General features: G+C 51.5%; 1 pseudogene across 1 annotated transcript in view; it reads left to right on the top strand.

The window, feature by feature from the left end:
• The window catches only part of LOC310921490 (class I histocompatibility antigen, F10 alpha chain-like), a 97,732-nt pseudogene that overhangs the window by 22,182 nt on the left and 52,818 nt on the right, over positions 1-22,732 (top strand). The window lies entirely within an intron of this gene.

The following is a 22,732-nucleotide window of genomic DNA, read 5'->3' as shown; positions in this document are numbered from 1 at the left end:
CCCAGGCCACCTGCTGCATGTGGGGGGGCAACACTCCTGGGGCTGTGGAGGGAGGCTGCAGATACAGGGAGGGGTGGAACCTTCTGCTGCCTCTCTTTCTACTCCTCCACCTCCTGTGTCCCTACTCTTCCTCATACTCTTCTTCCTCCTACTATTCCTCTTTCTCCTGCACAATCCAACCTTCTCCTCTCATGTGCATCCTTTGATTATTTTGCTCTTCAACCCTGCTTCTCCTTCCCTTCTCCCCCTCCCCCCAGGCCCAGCACCCACTGCCAGCTCCCTCTTCCCCCTCAAACCCACAGCATCCCACCGGAGGGGCACGGATGGAGCTGGGGCAGCTCGGGCTGGGGCAGCGCTGGGCTCTCGGCCGCTCCCGCCCGCACTCGCTCCCCACTGCAGCCGCTCCCGCCACGACGGCGCAGGGGGACTGAAGAGAGAAACAACAAGGATGACACCTCACCACCTGAGCCTGGGGCTGGGCAACTGGGCTCCAACATGCAAATGGACCAAAACATCAAAGTTTAGGACCTCGTGACCAGTCGTCCATGAGGAGACCATTTGAAGTCCACCTTGAGTGTAGCCCTGGTCAGGCTCCTGCCCTGCCCAAGGTCTGCCCTAAAGAGCTTTCAATAAATATCTGCTTTATTCTCTAGCTCTGTCCAGTCTCTGTTTCAGGCCAGCCTTCCCAAGGCATCATTCTCCCAGAGGTAATTAAGGACATGGACACCCAGAGGGGCAAGAAGGGAAGTCCAGAAGGGATTTAGACAGCAGTGGATGGATGGTGTTGGTGTGCTGGGAAGGGTGAGGGGGAAGGGGTGTTGGAGTCCAGGACATCCCTTTGGATGACCTGGGACCTGGGAGAGAGAATTTGAGCCCTGGACAGGGGGGTGTGGAACCGGTCCAGGGGGGTTGGAAACCTTGGCACAGAGCCCAGGAAGACACTGAGTTTGATCTTAGCCCATCGGAGAAACTTCCAGCATTAAGAGAGGAATTGCAAATCACCAGGTAGTGAAAATAGTAGTTTAGCACAGTAGAACATACAAAATTCAGTAGTTTTAGGATTCTTAGAATAGAGGTAAATGGGGGACAAGATGGTGGAATTTGGGTGGTACCTCGTGTCCCTCTCCTTCTTCTTCGTCCTCCATCTTCTGGGGTGGTGATGATACAAGGTAGTTAGAGTGGATTGGGTCAAAGCAGAAGTGACCCTCTTAGTGTAAGCACTAGGCATTGGTGTGAAATAGTAAATTGTTGGGAAAGACGGGACAGGAAGGACTTACGAATATGACTGCATGGCAAGAAATACTGTAGATGTAAAACCTGAGTGAAATAGGAATGAAAGCCAGCTTTGAGATGTGTGCATGGCAGGCAGGAAGATGGTGATTAGCTGACAAAAAGACAAGAATGTTGCCTTTCCACCTTGGCAAAGACATCCGGGAACAAGGGCATAAGAAAGAAGTCTATAGAGCTTAGAAAGTAAAATGACATGGTAATGTAGTAGTTCTTATAGGCTGCATGCAAAGTTTGTAGGTTTTGTATCTCATGCCAGTTGGTCACTGTGAATTAGAATATTCAACAGAAAAAAAGATAAAATGTATTGTAACAAGAGGATCACTCTCTTCTCCTCGCTTCTCCTCTCTTCTCCCCTCTCTTACCTTTTGTCCTTACCTCTCTCCTCTGGCCCTCTCACCCTTCTTCCCTTATCTCTCTTGGCCCATCTCCTCTCCTCTCTCTCACCTCCCTTTCTCCTGCTTTCTTCCCACGTTTTCCCCCTGCTCCTGCCCCGTTTTTACCCCTTAGCTCTCTTCTATCTCTCCCTCCCCATTCTCTCTTTAGGGCTTTGCTCCAGCCGAGGCTGGTGGCTGGAAGCAGGCCCGCTTTACCCACTACCCTTGTAATAATAAAGCCACGTGTTTCTAGAGCATCTCAGGTCTGCAAAGTTCCTTGTCCCTGCCTTCCACGGAAAAAATTGCAATAGTAAATAACCTATACGTAATTATCTGTATAAATGTAAGGTGATGTCCCATCGGTGGGCAGTCGCCTCGTGTCCCAGCCGCTGTCTGAACCTCGGCTGGGAGCGGAGAAAAACTCTGTGATATCAAATAATAAACAACTCGAGAAACCAGAAAACAAGGCCTTGAAGACTCCGCTTCTTTGTACCAATGTGACTTGGGGCTTTTAGAGGGCAAGGACTTTAAACAACTTGAATCTCAGGTGAGAAAACCAACCTGAGAAAGGGGAGGGTGCAGGATTACAGTTAAGGCAAGAGGCAGCAGGAGGAATCTCTGTGGTGAAAAAGAAGATGATGGAAAAGAGCAGGAAGAGAAAAATACTGACGACTGGGATGTTTTCAAGCAGGGTGTAATGGTCAAAGTTTGGGAGCTGATGCAGATCGTTTGTAGCCCCGGTTGGCAGGAGGGGAAAACAAGGAGGTCAGGATCCCAGGGGGTTTCTCTGTGCTGGGGAGCGGCAGGAGCGGGCGCAGAGGGGCGGCACCGGGAGCACGGGCTGGGGGCCTGTGGGGAGCTGCGGGGCCGGGCCGGGGCTGTGGGGCAGCCGGGGCTCAGCGCCGGGCGCTGCCTGACCCCACCACCCCCCGGGCAGGGCCGGCACTGGCCCCCGGCCCCCAGGAGGCTGCGGGACGCCCCGGCCGCTGCCCGGCCCCGTGGAGCTGCCGGCCCTGCCCGCCGGGGGAGCCGCCTTTGGACACTGCGGCACCACAGGCACCGGCTCTGGGATACGGGCTCTGCAGGGCACGGCCAGCACAAGCACCAGCGCCAAGGAAGGAAGGAAGGAAGGAACAGCTGGGAAATGTGCATTATCCCGGGAAGGATCCAGATCATCTTTGAAGGATCTTGTTTGGGCCCTGCAGAAAGGAATGATTGTGCAGAAAGCTCAGCAGCTGTCAGAGGATGAGCACCCACAGGCACTCAGGGGGGGCTGCACGAGGGGCACAAGAAGCCCCTGCAGCACTTGGGCACAAAGGCACAGCAGGTGAAGGCAAGAAGGGAGCAGGAAAAGGCCAAGCTGAAGGCAAAGGCCATGGCAGAGTTTCCACAGCCCCTGAGGGATGAAGCCCAGGGCCCAAGGGGGCCCCAGCACCGACGGGACGGGCTCGGCCACAAGCACCTGGCACAGGCATTGCCCTCCTCGGCAGGGGAGAGCCCACCCAAACAGCCCCTGCCAAGGAAGCAGGGATCCATCTGCAGCCCACAGGGACACTGCAAGCACACACAGCAGCACCCTCAGCAGGAGCAAGTCCAGCCCTGCACGGACATGGATTCCTAGGGCTGCCAGAGCTCCCATTACACCAGGGACCCACCACACTGGAGCCCTTGACAACATTCAGGCTGGGGCTGCATCCACACCAGGCCTTTCCTCATACACACAGGGGCCTCTCCACCCACTCTCAATCTTAGACCTAAGGGGGGAAAAGGACAAAAATGTCTTTGATTATCCAGGGGACAAGTGGGAAAGATGAGGGGCTGTGTTTTATTCAACCACTATTAGCAGATGTGGGGGATGGGTTTGAAATGCAGCAAGTTTTCTTTGCTCCTCATTGTGATTGTAATTTACTGGGAAGGCCTTCGATGGGTAAACTGAGAATGCAAATTAATATTGTAAAAGGTGATATAGAGATCAGTTCTCTTGTACCTCTGTGTCAAATGTCTGGCGAGGCCTGTAGTGAAGTGAACCCACAAGTGTGGGCAGCCCCAGGGAAAGAGAGAAAATTAGATTCCCAGCCTCTCCAAATTACTCTGAAGCAACCAGGACAAGAGGTGTCTAAAAGCAATACCCTATTCACAGGGAAGGAAAGAAGGGCTTTGTAATCTCAGGAGTAATGTTACCCAGGACTAAAAAGCAGCTGTGATGATTCTGAGGATTAATAGGGAACTGCAGGACCTGGACTGAGGATTCTCTGGTCGAGCCAGAACATTGGATGACTTTTTAAACCCAGACAGCCTCAATGTTATGGGATGGACGTGGGAAAGAGAACAAGATTCAGAAATGAAAAAAAAAAAAAAACAAACCCAAAATTATTGATGCCCAACCCATGGCTCCTCCAGACTCAGAAAAGAAACTGGAATTGTATGTCAGTGTTAAACAAGGCCATGCCAAAGGAATTCTTGTGCTAAAATGTTTAACCCAGTGGCCAGAGTGGCCCCGCTGTCTGCAGAATTGTGCAGCCACAGCTTGAATGGGACCTGAGGCCTGAAAACTGACAGCACAAGGCTCTCCTGTTGTCCAAGTCTGGCATCAAGTTCAGGCTCTGAGAACCAAAAGAGCAGGGCTGGGTTATTACAGCAGGAAACTTGTTCAGTGGCACAGGAGGATTTAGAAGTGAGGACAGGGGAAGGGTTTAACCTGTTTAGCCTCCTGTTGGAACAGCCTGCACAGGGGCTGGGGAGAAACCCATGACTGCACTGAGGTGACAGAGCTCCAGAGCCAGGCTGGGAGAGATTGATGAGACATTCCCTGGCCTCAGGGAGAAAAGGTGTTTCTGGATGGGGCTCCAAGGGCAGCAGAAGGGAAAAGAGTTACAAGACATGCTGTTATTTAGGAAAGGGAATTAGACAAAGCACAGGTTACCCCCCACATGGTCAGCTCAACCGGCAGAGCTGTGTGTGCCTGTGAGAGCCTGGGACTGAAATGCCCTGAGCAGGAAGGCTGAAATATCTCCTGCTGACACCATGTCACCCAACAGGGTGGCCAAAAGCAATTCTGACTTCTTCAGTAATCACTGGATCACTTCGAAAAGTATTTCTGAAACAAATAATTCCAAAAGAAAGGATTGTGGAAGCAATAAACTACAATAGGGGAACTCATTTTACAGGAAAGATCCTTCAGGGGGTTCTGGCAGCTTTAGGAACACAATGGGACCTCCACAACCCCTGGCACCCTCAGAGCTCAGGTCAGGTAGAAAGAATGAATGGGGAAATAAAGAAACACCTTTGGAAGCTGGGGACAGAAACCAAGAGGCCACAGGTGGGGCTTTTGCCATTGGCTCTGGCAAGAATAAGAGCCAGATCCAGGGCACATATTCAATTATCTCCCTTGGAATTGATCTTTGGAATTCCTTCCCCTGGAAATTCTCCACCTAGTGCAGGCTGGAGATAAGGGATGTGTATTTAAAGCAGCCTGTGGCCAGAATCCTGTCTCCTGTGAAATCTCTCCCACTGGAAGCTGGGCTGGCACAGACCCTGCCTTGGGACTTTGCTGTTCACACCATCCAACCAGGACATGGGGCCCTGCCTGAGGAGTGGGAAGAAGCACCACTGGGGGCCAAGTGGCCCATCCCAAGTGTCCCTGAGCACAGAAACAGCCCCAGCACAGCTCAGCACGGGGGGACCCCTCACCCTGGGCTCAAGGGCTCGGAAGGCCCAAAGGAGATTTGGACTTCCCGGCTGCAGGAGGAGGATGGGAGGCCACGACTGACCCCCCCTGAAGGCACCGGAGCAGCAGCCAGGGCTCCACAGCGGGGGAAGCCCCTGTGCCTGCCCACAGATCCTCTGCTGGAATAGTCTGCCTGGCCACCTCCTGGGCCATCTCCAGACACTGGGGGCCCAGCCTTGCTGCCACTGCTTCAGCTTCAGGGCTTTCTGTGCCTGCACTCGCCACAGGGGCTGGGGAACACAACGGGACAATTCCACTCTGGCTCTCAGTCACACTCACACACGGGGCTGGATGGGATCACATTGCTCCAAAATATACCAAGTTCAAATTTAAAAAAAAATCTTATTTCTCTAGTCAGGCTTAGTTTGCCTTTGCCCTGGACAAAGGAATTTTAAATATTATCTTTTAACAGGATACATCTTATTAAACTCATCAACAGAGATGAGTTTAACATCTCAGCAGACTGGGAATAGCCCAAAAGACACCCACAAAGACAACGACCATCAACAAAACATCAACGACCATCAGCAAACAGCAACCAACATCTACCCCAGACACTGCCCTGGAATAGCTGGAGACACCTGGTCTGGAAAAGGCTGATAAGGAAATCCAGGAGTGAGGACCTAATTAACATCAGAGGCAAAGAAATCCGGCTCCAATAGGAAACCAAATACTCAGAACTCAGCGACTTGGAAGCAATGAACATCCAACCAATGGATTTCTATGGGTTTAGACTGTAGATAGTTTAGGAAAAATCCAGTAAAAATCACATGTTTGAGTTTTGAATGATTTCCTCTGCACACCCTGGCTACGAGTGGATGAAATGATTTCTGTTGCACATCCTGGCCAAAATCAAGTAATGCCTTGACTCTCTAACACTAAAAATATTGTTGGAGTAATTCTGTTTTTCTCGCAGTTTCTGTGACAAGATTACACCACCACAATAATTTCTCATAATAATCCTGCTTTTATATTGTCAGTTACGTTTGGACCAGGGGTGTGAGAATCAATTCCTACTCCGAGGAGGAAAAGTAAATAAAAATATATTACTTTGAAATGTTTTTGTCTATGTTTCTATGAGGCTCTTAGTGATGGCAAAATTTCGGTTTGGATTTTTCCATGTTCATCTTTAGGCTGCATTTTGCAAACCCATAAGAGCTTTAAAGGCAATCCTTTAACGCATAAACAGGTAAAATAATTAAACAGTTAAATTAACAGTTAAAACAAAAGCAGATTGTGGGGGGGCACATGTGAGTCATTCAGTGGCTGCTCTGGAAGAGAAGCTCCATTCCAGGCAGCCAGGAGAGGAGCTTTAGAAATGCAAATTAACACTGCTGGGGAAAAGTGGGGACAGTGCACCAGGCTCTTCTGGCCTGCGGGAGGAATTGGGCTGATTCCCTCTGCCCCTCAGCCCAAGCTCTGCCTGCTTGCACAGATGGAATTGGCACAGCCAAAGGCAGAGCCCACAGGGAGGAGATCTGACTCTGCAACACAAATTGCTTCAGCTGCAAAGGGAAACAGCCAGTGGAGAATGGTGTGAAAACTTCACTACAATAAGTGGGGGGAATCATCCCTCTCCCCACTCCAACATGTGCTGGCACTGTCTGTGTCACACAGGGAGCATCAGACCACTGGGCTCTTTGTGCTACCACAGGCTCAGAGAAATCACTTGGGAATCCAAGTCTGTCATGATTTAATTAGAGAAAAGAGATCAATTGATGCAGCCCTGGCTGGAGGGAGCCCCCAAAAATGGGGAAAAGATGAACGGCCACCACAACAAATCCTGCAACACCCTGGTCCAGCCCCTGGCAACCCAAACCAATTCACATCAGGAGCCAGAGAACACATTGATCATTCCAATGGCACAATTAGATTACAAGATGTCCACAAAATAATAACCAACCAGACAGATCCAGCTCCTCAGTCTGGCCCACCAATCCACTCAAACCAAGAACACAACATTTCACCACGGGGTGGGATCAGATTATCTGTGAGCAGAAGGAGGAGGACAGGGTGGAAAATTAAATGACTCAAGGTGCCGTTGGCAAAGAGATGACAAAGGAAAAGTGGGGAAACAGAAAACAAAGGAAATAAGAAAGCAGCTCATGTTCCGGTCCAAACGTGGAAAGGATGGGAATGGGACACGGTTTGGTGGCTCCCTGGCACACCAGGGGTTAAACGAATGCTCTTTCCCCTCTGTTGTGCTACAGCAACTCTCATCTTTGGGCCCTGCACCACACCTTGCTGAGGGCAGCTCATTCAGCAGCTGAGCAAGGGGATGCAGGTGGCAGCCAGGCCTCCTGAGCCACACACGGCTACAAAAGGACAGGGAACTGTACAAAATGACCCGATAATATTGGCTTTGACATTGGTACATTAGTCTTTGTATGTGGTTATTGATTTCAAGTACAGTGGAATTTATAATCCCTTTTACCTGCCTGTTAATAAAACTTATTTCTCATTTTAGTATGCACATTAAAGCCCATGGAAATAGTAGTGTGATGAGTGTTATGTTGATGTATTCACCTTACAGCTTATAGAAATAATTATGTGATGAATGTATTGTACCATAGGCCTTAGCAAAATATAGAATGCTAAAATAGTTCTTGTAACAGAGAGAACTGTGTAAAGCAATCAGCAAATATATTGACCTGATCCACAGGATGTTATTTAGATAAGCCAGAACAGAAACCCAAAATAAAGCAAAGTTTCTATAACAATGAAAGCTACCAAGAATATTTGAATAATGCATGAAACTCATGAACATGTATGTGCCTTAGTAAAGTAACAGTACAGAGATAACACTGTCTTAATGCACCCACGGGTCCCTTGGCTGATAGCCAGGAACACCCAGCGCTGGACATGGTCCTGGTTTTTCCCTTACTGAACTTTTGAAAAATATTCTAAGACTGAATATTCGTTTTTCTCAGAATTGAGCTCACTGACAATAATCCCAAAACCAAAGAGGACCCAGCAAGAAAAAACAGAGTCAACGAGTGAATCTGCTTGGAGACAGGGCCGGGGACTGGGAGATAAGGGAGCAACGGGAGAATCCATCAGTTTCAGAAAATGTCCCTCATTGACACGGACTGTGCTCAACCAAGGGCCTGCGAAATTCCTGAACACGGAGAAGAACAACAAAGACTGAGCAGAGCCGTGAATATCGGATGTTCTACAAAAGGGGGGCGCATATTAACGAGGACATGCAGGAGGCGGATCGGGAAGTCGGAACTTTCCAAGGACCTTCGCCACGGGGCAAAGGGACAGGGAGATGCAGAAGGGAAAATCAGGAGAAAAAGGAGGCCGCGTCCTACAACAATTGGAGAGACCCCCCCCGGCAAAGGCCGCACGGCCTCTCCCTTTGTTCAGGAATAAAGTCACTTTTACAGGACTCCTCGGGCTCCTGTGGGGACATAAACCTCTGGCGACCTCTGGGAATTTTCCCGCACAGCCCCGGGGACAGGGCGGCCACCTCCGTCCTCCCCACAGGAACAGGGACGAGCCGGCGCTGCTCCGGCAGCGGCTCCTGCCGAGGCAGCGGCGGGAAGGAGAGCGCGGGCAGCCGCTCCCGCAGCGCCCTCAGGCCACGGGGAACACGGCGCCGACACGGCACAAGGAACCCGCCGGAGCCCCCTGCCGCCCCCTCCGCCCGCAGCCAGCCCCGAGCCCCGGCAGAGCCGAGCGCGGCTCCCACCTGCGCTGGGGCCGCCTCCGAGCTCCGCCAGTGCCGCCTCACCGGGCTCCGGCCGCTGCCGCCGCTCCCAGGCCGCACACGCGCTCCCACAATGGCGCCTCTGCCCAGCCACGGGCGCCCGGGGGGCGGCCCCGGCAACGGGCTTGGCCAGGCTCCGCCCAATCAGCGCGCGCCCACAACCGGCACTGACGGCACAATCAGCCAATGGCGGCGAGCGAGGGCTGAGCTGTGCACACGGCCCACATCCGCCCCGCGCTCTCAGGCCCCGCCCCCGGGCTGTGGGAGGGAAAGCCGCAGATGAGGAACCGCCCTGGGACGGGCCCGGGCCCGAGTCGGGATTGAGCTGGAAACACAAAGTTCTCCGCACCTCCCGGCCCGCCTTTCCCAGCCCTGCGTGTTCGCTGCCACCGGCTCCGAGGAAAGCCCTCAGTTCTCCCGGCCCTAATTAGGAGCATCAGCGCATGGCTTTGATTTCGCCAAAAAAAAAAAAGGGAAAAGCCCCAAGGCCTTTGGGCTGAGTGGAGGAGGGGATATTTCTCTTGTTATACACACCAGTGAAGAAGTGTTATTCTTATCCTCGTATCTTTGCCTGAAAGCTTCTTAATTTTCAAAATTATAATAATTTGGAGGGAGGGGGTTTGAATTCTCCCTTCCAAGGAGGGCTCTGGCTTTCCCCGGCAGAGACCTGTCTTTCAAAAGACAAACAGTTATAATGAAACATTAATTTAGAAGAATTAAGGACTTTAGTTAAACTAGCTATTGCTGAGGTAAGATAGATAAGCTTCCCTTTTGTTAACACAAGCCGGATTTAAGGAACTGACAAATCAAGAAGCCTGTCAAACTGTGTTTGTGTATTCTGACTAATCAGTAGACCCCAAGAATACAATACAATCATAAATCAAACAGTCCTGGAAAAACGGGATTCAGTTGTCATGCAACACTAAAAGGTTAAAAAGTCAAAGCTGAGGAAGACCATCTTTCTTCATCATTTTGGGACACTGCCCCATAGAAAGGACCATAGACCCATTTCAAAGAACAAACCACAAATACTTAATGGCTTTTTGGCTAATTACCATACGAAGTGGGGAATGGGATGTACCAGGGTTATGAATGTGCATTTGTGTTCTGGGTATTCTATACTCTTGTGCATAAAAAGACCCTGTGATCATCTGTGGATTGAGGTGTGTATTTGGGAGCGATCCCGCATGCTGCCCGACGTCATAATAAACATAAATAAACCTACACTTTCTAACTTTAAACTGTTAGAGAGTCTTTGTCCATCATAGCTGGATACTGGCATTAGATCAATATCCGTTTTTTTAATAATTCACTTTGGGGAATATCCCATTCCTCAAATTCTCCTTTGGTGGTCAAGTGTCTCCTAAAACTCCTTCCTCCCCTTGAATGCATCCCAGCTACTTCTCTACAGAACCACTCTCTTTATTCTCAGAGCTAAGACAGACACTTGCACACATGGATCACTGCAATGGGAGAATACAGGGATCAGCACTGTCTGTTAAAGCTGAAGGAATTCCTAAGATTAAGCCCTATTTGTTACACCTGAACATTTTCCCAGTGCCTCTCCTTCCTTTGCTTAGAATCAAACACAAGCATTTTGTCAACAAGTCTTGCAAGTGCTCTTGCTGAGTGAAGCTACATCGGGTCTTTCTTTCAGAAATTAATGAGGAAAACACAGATTGCCTAACAAAACCCTCCTGCACCCTTCCAAATCTGTTCACTACTCAAGCACAACCCTCAGGCACAGCCCTGATTGCCCCTGTCCCAGCAGCTCAGAGCTGCATTGCACAGTGCTTGCTGTTCCAGACAGCAGAAAGCATCAGGGCCTGGTGCCCCTCAGTATTTCTGCTGAAAGGAAAGCTATGTGCTAATGTCTTTCCAAATAATTGGATGGGTGAAGGTATGGGTGTTAACAGCTTTGAAATGGCTCTTAATAATGGTCTCTATTAACTTTGGGCAGGAGTTTAGTTGCAGAGCTCAGACAGCTTTCCTCCTTAGATAGACAAGGGTCTGCAGGAGCCTGAACTTGGGAATTTTGGGGTAAAACAGGAGGTTCAAGGGGGATAATATGTGGAAGGCAGTTGGGGAAGGCTGTACCTTCCTGGAACCTCAGCCAGTGGGGAAAGGAAGGGGACAACATGCGGCAGGGAATTTCGGATAAAAGGAGGGAGCGTCTATGGAAACCTCAAGAGAGAAAACCCTGTGGGCATGTGCCCCGGTGGACTCTCTCTCTTTGTTGTAATAAAGTTGAAGGGACTCCTCTGTCTCCTTCTTGGACACAACCCTTTGGTGTTTGTGGATTTTCCTGACAACTGGGGCCGAGACCAGTGCTTTGGGGGGTCGGTGAAGGGGGGGGAGGGGCGGGGGGGCAGTGAATGGGGGGTCCCGCTGCGTAGGGGGGCCCCGATAAATTGAGTGGGGTCCCTGGTGATAACGGGGGGTCCCGGCTGATAACGGGGGGGGAGGGGACAGGACCGATCCCCGAGGGACCCCCCGGTGCCGGGGACCCCCCTGTGCCCCCCAGCCCCGCTCGGGCCCCCCCAGTCCCGGCGCTGTTCCCGGGGGGGGGAAGGGGAGGGGCCGAACCCCCGGGATGGGTGGGGGGGCCGCACCTCACTGGGGTTTGGTTCGTTCTTCCCAGCTCTGGGGAAAAACGACATTGGAAGTTTTCTGCCAGAAATCCCCCCCTCCTCCACTCAGCCCAAGGGCCTTGGGGCTTTTCCCTTTTTCCCTTTTTTTTTTTTTTTTTTGGCGAAATCAAAGCCATGCGCTGATGCTCCTAATTAGGGCCGGGAGAACTGAGGGCTTTCCTCGGAGCCGGTGGCAGCGAACACGCAGGGCTGGGAAAGGCGGGCCGGGAGGTGCGGAGAACTTTGTGTTTCCAGCTCAATCCCGACTCGGGCCCGGGCCCGTCCCAGGGCGGTTCCTCATCTGCGGCTTTCCCTCCCACAGCCCGGGGGCGGGGCCTGAGAGCGCGGGGCGGATGTGGGCCGTGTGCACAGCTCAGCCCTCGCTCGCCGCCATTGGCTGATTGTGCCGTCAGTGCCGGTTGTGGGCGCGCGCTGATTGGGCGGAGCCTGGCCAAGCCCGTTGCCGGGGCCGCCCCCCGGGCGCCCGTGGCTGGGCAGAGGCGCCATTGTGGGAGCGCGTGTGCGGCCTGGGAGCGGCGGCAGCGGCCGGAGCCCGGTGAGGCGGCACTGGCGGAGCTCGGAGGCGGCCCCAGCGCAGGTGGGAGCCGCGCTCGGCTCTGCCGGGGCTCGGGGCTGGCTGCGGGCGGAGGGGGCGGCAGGGGGCTCCGGCGGGTTCCTTGTGCCGTGTCGGCGCCGTGTTGCCCGTGGCCTGAGGGCGCTGCGGGAGCGGCTGCCCGCGCTCTCCTTCCCGCCGCTGCCTCGGCAGGAGCCGCTGCCGGAGCAGCGCCGGCTCGTCCCTGTTCCTGTGGGGAGGACGGAGGTGGCCGCCCTGTCCCCGGGGGGAGCCTGTGCGGGAAAATTCCCAGAGGTCGCCAGAGGTTTGTGTCCCCACAGGAGCCCGAGGAGTCCTGTAAAAGTGACTTTATTCCTGAACAAAGGGAGAGGCCGTGCGGCCTTTGCCGGGGGGGGTCTCTCCAATTGTTGTAGGACGCGGCCTCCTTTTTCTCCTGATTTTCCCTTCTGCATCTCCCTGTCCCTTTGCCCCGTGGCGAAGGTCCTTGGAAAGTTCCGACTTCCCGATCCGCCTCCTGCATGTCCTCGTTAATATGCGCCCCCCTTTTGTAGAACATCCGATATTCACGGCTCTGCTCAGTCTTTGTTGTTCTTCTCCGTGTTCAGGAATTTCGCAGGCCCTTGGCTGAGCACAGTCCGTGTCAATGAGGGACATTTTCTGAAACTGATGGATTCTCCCGTTGCTCCCTTATCTCCCAGTCCCCGGCCCTGTCTCCAAGCAGATTCACTCGTTGACTCTGTTTTTTCTTGCTGGGTCCTCTTTGGTTTTGGGATTATTGTCAGTGAGCTCAATTCTGAGAAAAACGAATATTCAGTCTTAGAATATTTTTCAAAAGTTCAGTAAGGGAAAAACCAGGACCATGTCCAGCGCTGGGTGTTCCTGGCTATCAGCCAAGGGACCCGTGGGTGCATTAAGACAGTGTTATCTCTGTACTGTTACTTTACTAAGGCACATACATGTTCATGAGTTTCATGCATTATTCAAATATTCTTGGTAGCTTTCATTGTTATAGAAACTTTGCTTTATTTTGGGTTTCTGTTCTGGCTTATCTAAATAACATCCTGTGGATCAGGTCAATATATTTTATTTCTTCTTGTGGTTTCATCCTGTTGTTTCACACTTCCCAGATACTGAACAGTTAACAAATTCTTCTCTAATTCTTCTCCCGTGCTCTGGTTGGTGTCACCCTTATCACTTGGAGAGGTCAGTCAGCAGATGTGGGAAACAACCTAATTGCTTTACACAGTTCTCTCGGTTACAAGAAGTATTTTAACATTTTATATTTTGCTAAGGCCTATGGTACAATACATTTATCACATAATTATTTCTATAAGCTGTAAGGTGAATACATCAACATAACACTCATCACACTACTATTTCCATGGGCTTTAATGTGCATACTAAAATGAGAAATAATTTTTATTAACAGGCAGGTAAAAGGGATTATAAACTGCACTATCCTTACAATCAATAACCACATATAAAGACTAATGCACAAATGTCAAAGCCAATATTATCGGGTCATTTTTAACAGTTCCTGTCCTTTTGTAGCCGTGTGTGGCTCAGGAGGCCTGGCTGCCACCTGCATCCCCTTGCTCAGCTGCTGAACGAGCTGCCCTCAGCAAGGTGTGGTGCACGGCCCAAAGATGAGAGTTGCTGTAGCACAACAGAGGAGAAAGAGCATTCCTTTAACCCCTGGTGTGCCAGGGAACCACCAAACCGTGTCCCATTCCCATCCTTTCCACGTTTGGACCGGAACATGAGCTGCTTTCTTATTTCCTTTGTTTTCTGTTTCCCCACTTTTCTGTTGTCATCTCTTTGCCAACAGCACCTTGAGTCATTTTCCACCCTGTCCTCCGCCTTCTGCTCACAGATAATCTGATCCCACCCCGTGGTGAAATGTTGTGTTCTTGGTTTGAGTGGATTGGTGGGCCAGACTGAGGAGCTGGATCTGTCTGGTTGGTTATTATTTTGTGGACATCTTGTAATCTAATTGTACCACTGAAATGCTCAGTGTGTTCTCTGGCTCCTGATGTGAATTGGTTTGGGTTGCCAGGGGCTGGACCAGGGTGTTGCAGGATTTGTTGTGGTGGCCGTTCATCTTTTCCCCATTTTTGGGGGCTCCCTCCAGCCAGGGCTGCATCAATTGATCTCTTTTCTCTAATTAAATCATGACAGACTTGGATTCCCAAGTGATTTCTCTGAGCCTGTGGTAGCACAAAGAGCCCAGTGGTCTGATGCTCCCTGTGTGACACAGACAGTGCCAGCACATGTTGGAGTGGGGAGAGGGATGATTCCCCCCACTTCTTGTAGTGAAGTTTTCACACCATTCTCCATTGGCTGTTGTTATAAATAAAATGGGCGGAGGTAATATTAATCCCCTTAAAATGCCTTTATTAATCAGCTCTTACAATGGTTGCTCGAGGGGTTTTTGGCTGCCCGTGTGCCATGGAGGAGGAGGATCTTTTCAGCTGTGCTGCAGGGAGTTGAGCAGAGCTGGAGAACCCGCCCCTCGCTGGGAGTGTTTCCAGACTTCAAAATTGCTTTTGTTTTGTTCGGGGGTCTCACTTCTGGTTTGGCACTCTAAGTTACAGCCAGTAACAAAAACTGGAAAAATCAGTTCTCCTGATACTTTAGGGTCTACACGGCTCAGCATTGGTTCCTGTGTGTTTTAATTTTAATTAGTTTTATTTTTATTAGGGGTTTTTGGTGTTAAAAGAGTCCCAAGATGCGCCTCGGGTCTTTGATTTGCATGCGGGGTCGGCCTGGGCAGCAGGGGCTGCGGGCGCGTGTTCCCCTTTCTTGGAGCGGGGCGGCGGTCTGGGCGCCCCGGGGATGCGGCTTCGCGGGCTCCGGGATTCTCCCGTGCCGGGCGGAGCTGGCTACGCTGCGCTGGAAAGCCTGAGGCAGAATCTCGACGGCGGCGGCTGCGGGCGGGGGCCGCAGCTGCCGAGCTTGGGGGGAGCGGCCGGTCCTCTCTTGCCCTGCTTCGGCGGTGGCAGTGCTGGCTGCTCCGGCGTCGGCGGGGGTTGGGGGGGGAGCCGCGGCTGCCGAGCTTCTTTGAAGGGAACCGGCTTTTCGCTTTTGAGGTTTGTTTTTAAGGTGGTCCAAGGGTCTGGGGGGTGCAGACTCCCCCTCTTTCAGGGCGGCAGGCAGCCCACTTCTGGGGTCTGGGGGAGGGGCCTGCGGGCGGTTTCTAAGCGACCAGGCAAATCCCCGTTTCCTGCCCCCCCCTCCCCTCTCTAGGGGGGGGCACGGAGGAGGCTTTTTACAAAATAAACATTTAAGATATTAATACACTTATTATATGACAATTAAAGGTTTCAGTTTTCCAAATTTCATTTTTTTCAGCTGTTTCCCTTTGCAGCTGAAGCAATTTGTGTTGCAGAGTCAGATCTCCTCCCTGTGGGCTCTGCCTTTGGCTGTGCCAATTCCATCTGTGCAAGCAGGCAGAGCTTGGGCTGAGGGGCAGAGGGAATGAGCCCAATTCCTCCCGCAGGCAAGAAGAGCCTGGTGCACTGTCCCCACTTTTCCCCAGCAGTGTTCATTTGCATTTCTAAAGCTCCTCTCCTGGGTGCCTGGAATGGAGCTTCTCTTCCAGAGCAGCCACTGAATGACTCACATGTGCCCCCCCACAATCTGCTTTTGTTTTAACTGTTAATTTAACTGTTTAATTATTTTAACTGTGCCTAAAGGATCACCTTTAAAGCTCTTATGGGTTTGCAAAATGCAGCCTAAAGATGAACATCGAAAAATCCAAACCGAAATTTTGCCACCACTAAAAGCCTCACACAAACATAGACAAAAACATTTCAAAGTAATGTAGTTTTATTTACTTTTCCTCCTAGGAGTAGGAATTGATTGTCACACCCCTGGTCCAAACGTAACTGACAATATAAAAGCAGGATTATTATGAGAAATTATTCTGATGGTGTAACCTTGTCACAGAAACGGTGAGAAAAACAGAGTTTCTCCAACAATATTTTTAGTGTTAGAGAGTCAAGGCATTACTTGATTTTGGCCAGGATGTGCAACAGAAATCATTTCATCCACTCGTGGCCAGGGTGTGCAGAGAAAATCATTCCATGACACGTGAGTTTTACTAGATTTTTCCTAAACTTTACACAGTCTGAACCCATAGAAATCCATTGGTTTGATGTTCATTGCTTCCAAGTCGCTGAGTTCTGAGTATTTGGTTTCCTATTGGAGCCGGATTTCTTTGCCTCTGATGTTAATTAGGTCCCCACTCCTGGATTTCCTTATCAGCCTTTTCCAGACCAGGTGTCTCCAGCTATTCCGGGGGCAGGGTCTGGGGTAGATGTTGGTTGCTGTTTGCTGATGGTCGTTGATGTTTTGTTGATGGTCGTTGTCTTTGTGGGTGTCTTTTGGGCTATTCCCAGTCTGCTGAGATGTTAAACTCATCTCTGTTGAGTGGTGTAACATCCTTTAAAAGATAATATTTAAAATTCCTTTCCCAGGGCAAAGGCAAACCAAGCCTGACTGGAGAAATAAGATTTTTTTTAAATTTGAACTTGGTATATTTTGGAGCAATGTGATCCCATCCAGCCCCGTGTGTGAGTGTGACTGAGAGCCAGAGTGGAATTGTCCCGTTGTGTTCCCCAGCCCCTGTGGCGAGTGCAGGCACAGAAAGCCCTGAAGCTGAAGCAGTGGCAGCAAGGCTGGGCCCCCAGTGTCTGGAGATGGCCCAGGAGGTGCCCAGGCAGACTATTCCAGCAGAGGATCTGTGGGCAGGCACAGGGGCTTCCCCCGCTGTGGAGCCCTGGCTGCTGCTCCGGTGCCTTCAGGGCGGGTCAGTCGTGGCCTCCCATCCTCCTCCTGCAGCCGGGAAGTCCAAATCTCCTTTGGGCCTTCCGAGCCCTTGAGCCCAGGGTGAGGGGTCCCCCCGTGCTGAGCTGTGCTGGGGCTGTTTCTGTGCTCAGGGACACTTGGGATGGGCCACTTGGCCCCCAGTGGTGCTTCTTCCCACTCCTCAGGCAGGGCCCCATGTCCTGGTTGGATGGTGTGAACAGCAAAGTCCCAAGGCAGGGTCTGTGCCAGCCCAGCTTCCAGTGGGAGAGATTTCACAGGAGACAGGATTCTGGCCACAGGCTGCTTTAAATACACATCCCTTATCTCCAGCCTGCACTAGGTGGAGAATTTCCAGGGGAAGGAATTCCAAAGATCAATTCCAAGGGAGATAATTGAATATGTGCCCTGGATCTGGCTCTTATTCTTGCCAGAGCCAATGGCAAAAGCCCCACCTGTGGCCTCTTGGTTTCTGTCCCCAGCTTCCAAAGGTGTTTCTTTATTTCCCCATTCATTCTTTCTACCTGACCTGAGCTCTGGGGGTGCCAGGGGTTGTGGAGGTCCCATTGTGTTCCTAAAGCTGCCAGAACCCCCTGAAGGATCTTTCCTGTAAAATGAGTTCCCCTATTGTAGTTTATTGCTTCCACAATCCTTTCTTTTGGAATTATTTGTTTCAGAAATACTTTTCGAAGTGATCCAGTGATTACTGAAGAAGTCAGAATTGCTTTTGGCCACCCTGTTGGGTGACATGGTGTCAGCAGGAGATATTTCAGCCTTCCTGCTCAGGGCATTTCAGTCCCAGGCTCTCACAGGCACACACAGCTCTGCCGGTTGAGCTGACCATGTGGGGGGTAACCTGTGCTTTGTCTAATTCCCTTTCCTAAATAACAGCATGTCTTGTAACTCTTTTCCCTTCTGCTGCCCTTGGAGCCCCATCCAGAAACACCTTTTCTCCCTGAGGCCAGGGAATGTCTCATCAATCTCTCCCAGCCTGGCTCTGGAGCTCTGTCACCTCAGTGCAGTCATGGGTTTCTCCCCAGCCCCTGTGCAGGCTGTTCCAACAGGAGGCTAAACAGGTTAAACCCTTCCCCTGTCCTCACTTCTAAATCCTCCTGTGCCACTGAACAAGTTTCCTGCTGTAATAACCCAGCCCTGCTCTTTTGGTTCTCAGAGCCTGAACTTGATGCCAGACTTGGACAACAGGAGAGCCTTGTGCTGTCAGTTTTCAGGCCTCAGGTCCCATTCAAGCTGTGGCTGCACAATTCTGCAGACAGCGGGGCCACTCTGGCCACTGGGTTAAACATTTTAGCACAAGAATTCCTTTGGCATGGCCTTGTTTAACACTGACATACAATTCCAGTTTCTTTTCTGAGTCTGGAGGAGCCATGGGTTGGGCATCAATAATTTTGGGTTTGTTTTTTTTTTTTTTTCATTTCTGAATCTTGTTCTCTTTCCCACGTCCATCCCATAACATTGAGGCTGTCTGGGTTTAAAAAGTCATCCAATGTTCTGGCTCGACCAGAGAATCCTCAGTCCAGGTCCTGCAGTTCCCTATTAATCCTCAGAATCATCACAGCTGCTTTTTAGTCCTGGGTAACATTACTCCTGAGATTACAAAGCCCTTCTTTCCTTCCCTGTGAATAGGGTATTGCTTTTAGACACCTCTTGTCCTGGTTGCTTCAGAGTAATTTGGAGAGGCTGGGAATCTAATTTTCTCTCTTTCCCTGGGGCTGCCCACACTTGTGGGTTCACTTCACTACAGGCCTCGCCAGACATTTGACACAGAGGTACAAGAGAACTGATCTCTATATCACCTTTTACAATATTAATTTGCATTCTCAGTTTACCCATCGAAGGCCTTCCCAGTAAATTACAATCACAATGAGGAGCAAAGAAAACTTGCTGCATTTCAAACCCATCCCCCACATCTGCTAATAGTGGTTGAATAAAACACAGCCCCTCATCTTTCCCACTTGTCCCCTGGATAATCAAAGACATTTTTGTCCTTTTCCCCCCTTAGGTCTAAGATTGAGAGTGGGTGGAGAGGCCCCTGTGTGTATGAGGAAAGGCCTGGTGTGGATGCAGCCCCAGCCTGAATGTTGTCAAGGGCTCCAGTGTGGTGGGTCCCTGGTGTAATGGGAGCTCTGGCAGCCCTAGGAATCCATGTCCGTGCAGGGCTGGACTTGCTCCTGCTGAGGGTGCTGCTGTGTGTGCTTGCAGTGTCCCTGTGGGCTGCAGATGGATCCCTGCTTCCTTGGCAGGGGCTGTTTGGGTGGGCTCTCCCCTGCCGAGGAGGGCAATGCCTGTGCCAGGTGCTTGTGGCCGAGCCCGTCCCGTCGGTGCTGGGGCCCCCTTGGGCCCTGGGCTTCATCCCTCAGGGGCTGTGGAAACTCTGCCATGGCCTTTGCCTTCAGCTTGGCCTTTTCCTGCTCCCTTCTTGCCTTCACCTGCTGTGCCTTTGTGCCCAAGTGCTGCAGGGGCTTCTTGTGCCCCTCGTGCAGCCCCCCCTGAGTGCCTGTGGGTGCTCATCCTCTGACAGCTGCTGAGCTTTCTGCACAATCATTCCTTTCTGCAGGGCCCAAACAAGATCCTTCAAAGATGATCTGGATCCTTCCCGGGATAATGCACATTTCCCAGCTGTTCCTTCCTTCCTTCCTTCCTTGGCGCTGGTGCTTGTGCTGGCCGTGCCCTGCAGAGCCCGTATCCCAGAGCCGGTGCCTGTGGTGCCGCAGTGTCCAAAGGCGGCTCCCCCGGCGGGCAGGGCCGGCAGCTCCACGGGGCCGGGCAGCGGCCGGGGCGTCCCGCAGCCTCCTGGGGGCCGGGGGCCAGTGCCGGCCCTGCCCGGGGGGTGGTGGGGTCAGGCAGCGCCCGGCGCTGAGCCCCGGCTGCCCCACAGCCCCGGCCCGGCCCCGCAGCTCCCCACAGGCCCCCAGCCCGTGCTCCCGGTGCCGCCCCTCTGCGCCCGCTCCTGCCGCTCCCCAGCACAGAGAAACCCCCTGGGATCCTGACCTCCTTGTTTTCCCCTCCTGCCAACCGGGGCTACAAACGATCTGCATCAGCTCCCAAACTTTGACCATTACACCCTGCTTGAAAACATCCCAGTCGTCAGTATTTTTCTCTTCCTGCTCTTTTCCATCATCTTCTTTTTCACCACAGAGATTCCTCCTGCTGCCTCTTGCCTTAACTGTAATCCTGCACCCTCCCCTTTCTCAGGTTGGTTTTCTCACCTGAGATTCAAGTTGTTTAAAGTCCTTGCCCTCTAAAAGCCCCAAGTCACATTGGTACAAAGAAGCGGAGTCTTCAAGGCCTTGTTTTCTGGTTTCTCGAGTTGTTTATTATTTGATATCACAGAGTTTTTCTCCGCTCCCAGCCGAGGTTCAGACAGCGGCTGGGACACGAGGCGACTGCCCACCGATGGGACATCACCTTACATTTATACAGATAATTACGTATAGGTTATTTACTATTGCAATTTTTTCCGTGGAAGGCAGGGACAAGGAACTTTGCAGACCTGAGATGCTCTAGAAACACGTGGCTTTATTATTACAAGGGTAGTGGGTAAAGCGGGCCTGCTTCCAGCCACCAGCCTCGGCTGGAGCAAAGCCCTAAAGAGAGAATGGGGAGGGAGAGATAGAAGAGAGCTAAGGGGTAAAAACGGGGCAGGAGCAGGGGGAAAACGTGGGAAGAAAGCAGGAGAAAGGGAGGTGAGAGAGAGGAGAGGAGATGGGCCAAGAGAGATAAGGGAAGAAGGGTGAGAGGGCCAGAGGAGAGAGGTAAGGACAAAAGGTAAGAGAGGGGAGAAGAGAGGAGAAGCGAGGAGAAGAGAGTGATCCTCTTGTTACAATACATTTTATCTTTTTTTCTGTTGAATATTCTAATTCACAGTGACCAACTGGCATGAGATACAAAACCTACAAACTTTGCATGCAGCCTATAAGAACTACTACATTACCATGTCATTTTACTTTCTAAGCTCTATAGACTTCTTTCTTATGCCCTTGTTCCCGGATGTCTTTGCCAAGGTGGAAAGGCAACATTCTTGTCTTTTTGTCAGCTAATCACCATCTTCCTGCCTGCCATGCACACATCTCAAAGCTGGCTTTCATTCCTATTTCACTCAGGTTTTACATCTACAGTATTTCTTGCCATGCAGTCATATTCGTAAGTCCTTCCTGTCCCGTCTTTCCCAACAATTTACTATTTCACACCAATGCCTAGTGCTTACACTAAGAGGTCACTTCTGCTTTGACCCAATCCACTCTAACTACCTTGTATCATCACCACCCCAGAAGATGGAGGACGAAGAAGAAGGAGAGGGACACGAGGTACCACCCAAATTCCACCATCTTGTCCCCCATTTACCTCTATTCTAAGAATCCTAAAACTACTGAATTTTGTATGTTCTACTGTGCTAAACTACTATTTTCACTACCTGGTGATTTGCAATTCCTCTCTTAATGCTGGAAGTTTCTCCGATGGGCTAAGATCAAACTCAGTGTCTTCCTGGGCTCTGTGCCAAGGTTTCCAACCCCCTGGACCGGTTCCACACCCCCCTGTCCAGGGCTCAAATTCTCTCTCCCAGGTCCCAGGTCATCCAAAGGGATGTCCTGGACTCCAACACCCCTTCCCCCTCACCCTTCCCAGCACACCAACACCATCCATCCACTGCTGTCTAAATCCCTTCTGGACTTCCCTTCTTGCCCCTCTGGGTGTCCATGTCCTTAATTACCTCTGGGAGAATGATGCCTTGGGAAAGGCTGGCCTGAAACAGAGACTGGACAGAGCTAGAGAATAAAGCAGATATTTATTGAAAGCTCTTTAGGGCAGACCTTGGGCAGGGCAGGAGCCTGACCAGGGCTACACTCAAGGTGGACTTCAAATGGTCTCCTCATGGACGACTGGTCACGAGGTCCTAAACTTTGATGTTTGGTCCATTTGCATGTTGGAGCCCAGTTGTCCAGCCCCAGCTCAGGTGGTGAGGTGTCATCCTTGTTGTTTCTCTCTTCAGTCCCCCCGCGCCGTCGTGGCGGGAGCGGCTGCAGTGGGGAGCGAGTGCGGGCGGGAGCGGCCGAGAGCCCAGCGCTGCCCCAGCCCGAGCTGCCCCAGCTCCATCCGTGCCCCCTCCGGTGGGATGCTGTGGGTTTGAGGGGGAAGAGGGAGCTGGCAGTGGGTGCTGGGCCTGGGGGAGGGGGAGAAGGGAAGGAGAAGCAGGGTTGAAGAGCAAAATAATCAAAGGATGCACATGAGAGGAGAAGGTTGGATTGTGCAGGAGAAAGAGGAATAGTAGGAGAAAGAAGAGTATGAGGAAGAGTAGGGACACAGGAGGTGGAGGAGTAGAAAGAGGAGGCAGCAGAAGGTTCCACCCCTCCCTGTATCTTCCGCCTCCCTCCACAGCCCCAGGAGTGTTGCCCCCCCACATGCAGCAGGTGACCTGGGAAGGGGATCCATGATTTTCATGGGGGTGAATTTTGGGTTTCTGAGCTTTATTGGGCTAAATGTAGATGCTTTGGTTTTTTGCAAGGGGCTGAATCTTTGTATTTTAGAAGCGGTTTTCGCTGAGTCTTGATGTATGGGGAGTTTTTAAACTTTATCTTGATGTTTGGAGGACTTTTGAGCTAA

This window comes from Zosterops lateralis (assembly GCF_965231275.1).
Source record: "Zosterops lateralis genome assembly, chromosome: 35".
In the NCBI taxonomy this organism is placed as follows: domain Eukaryota; kingdom Metazoa; phylum Chordata; class Aves; order Passeriformes; family Zosteropidae; genus Zosterops; species Zosterops lateralis.
This window is presented reverse-complemented; position numbering and strand designations above follow the sequence as displayed.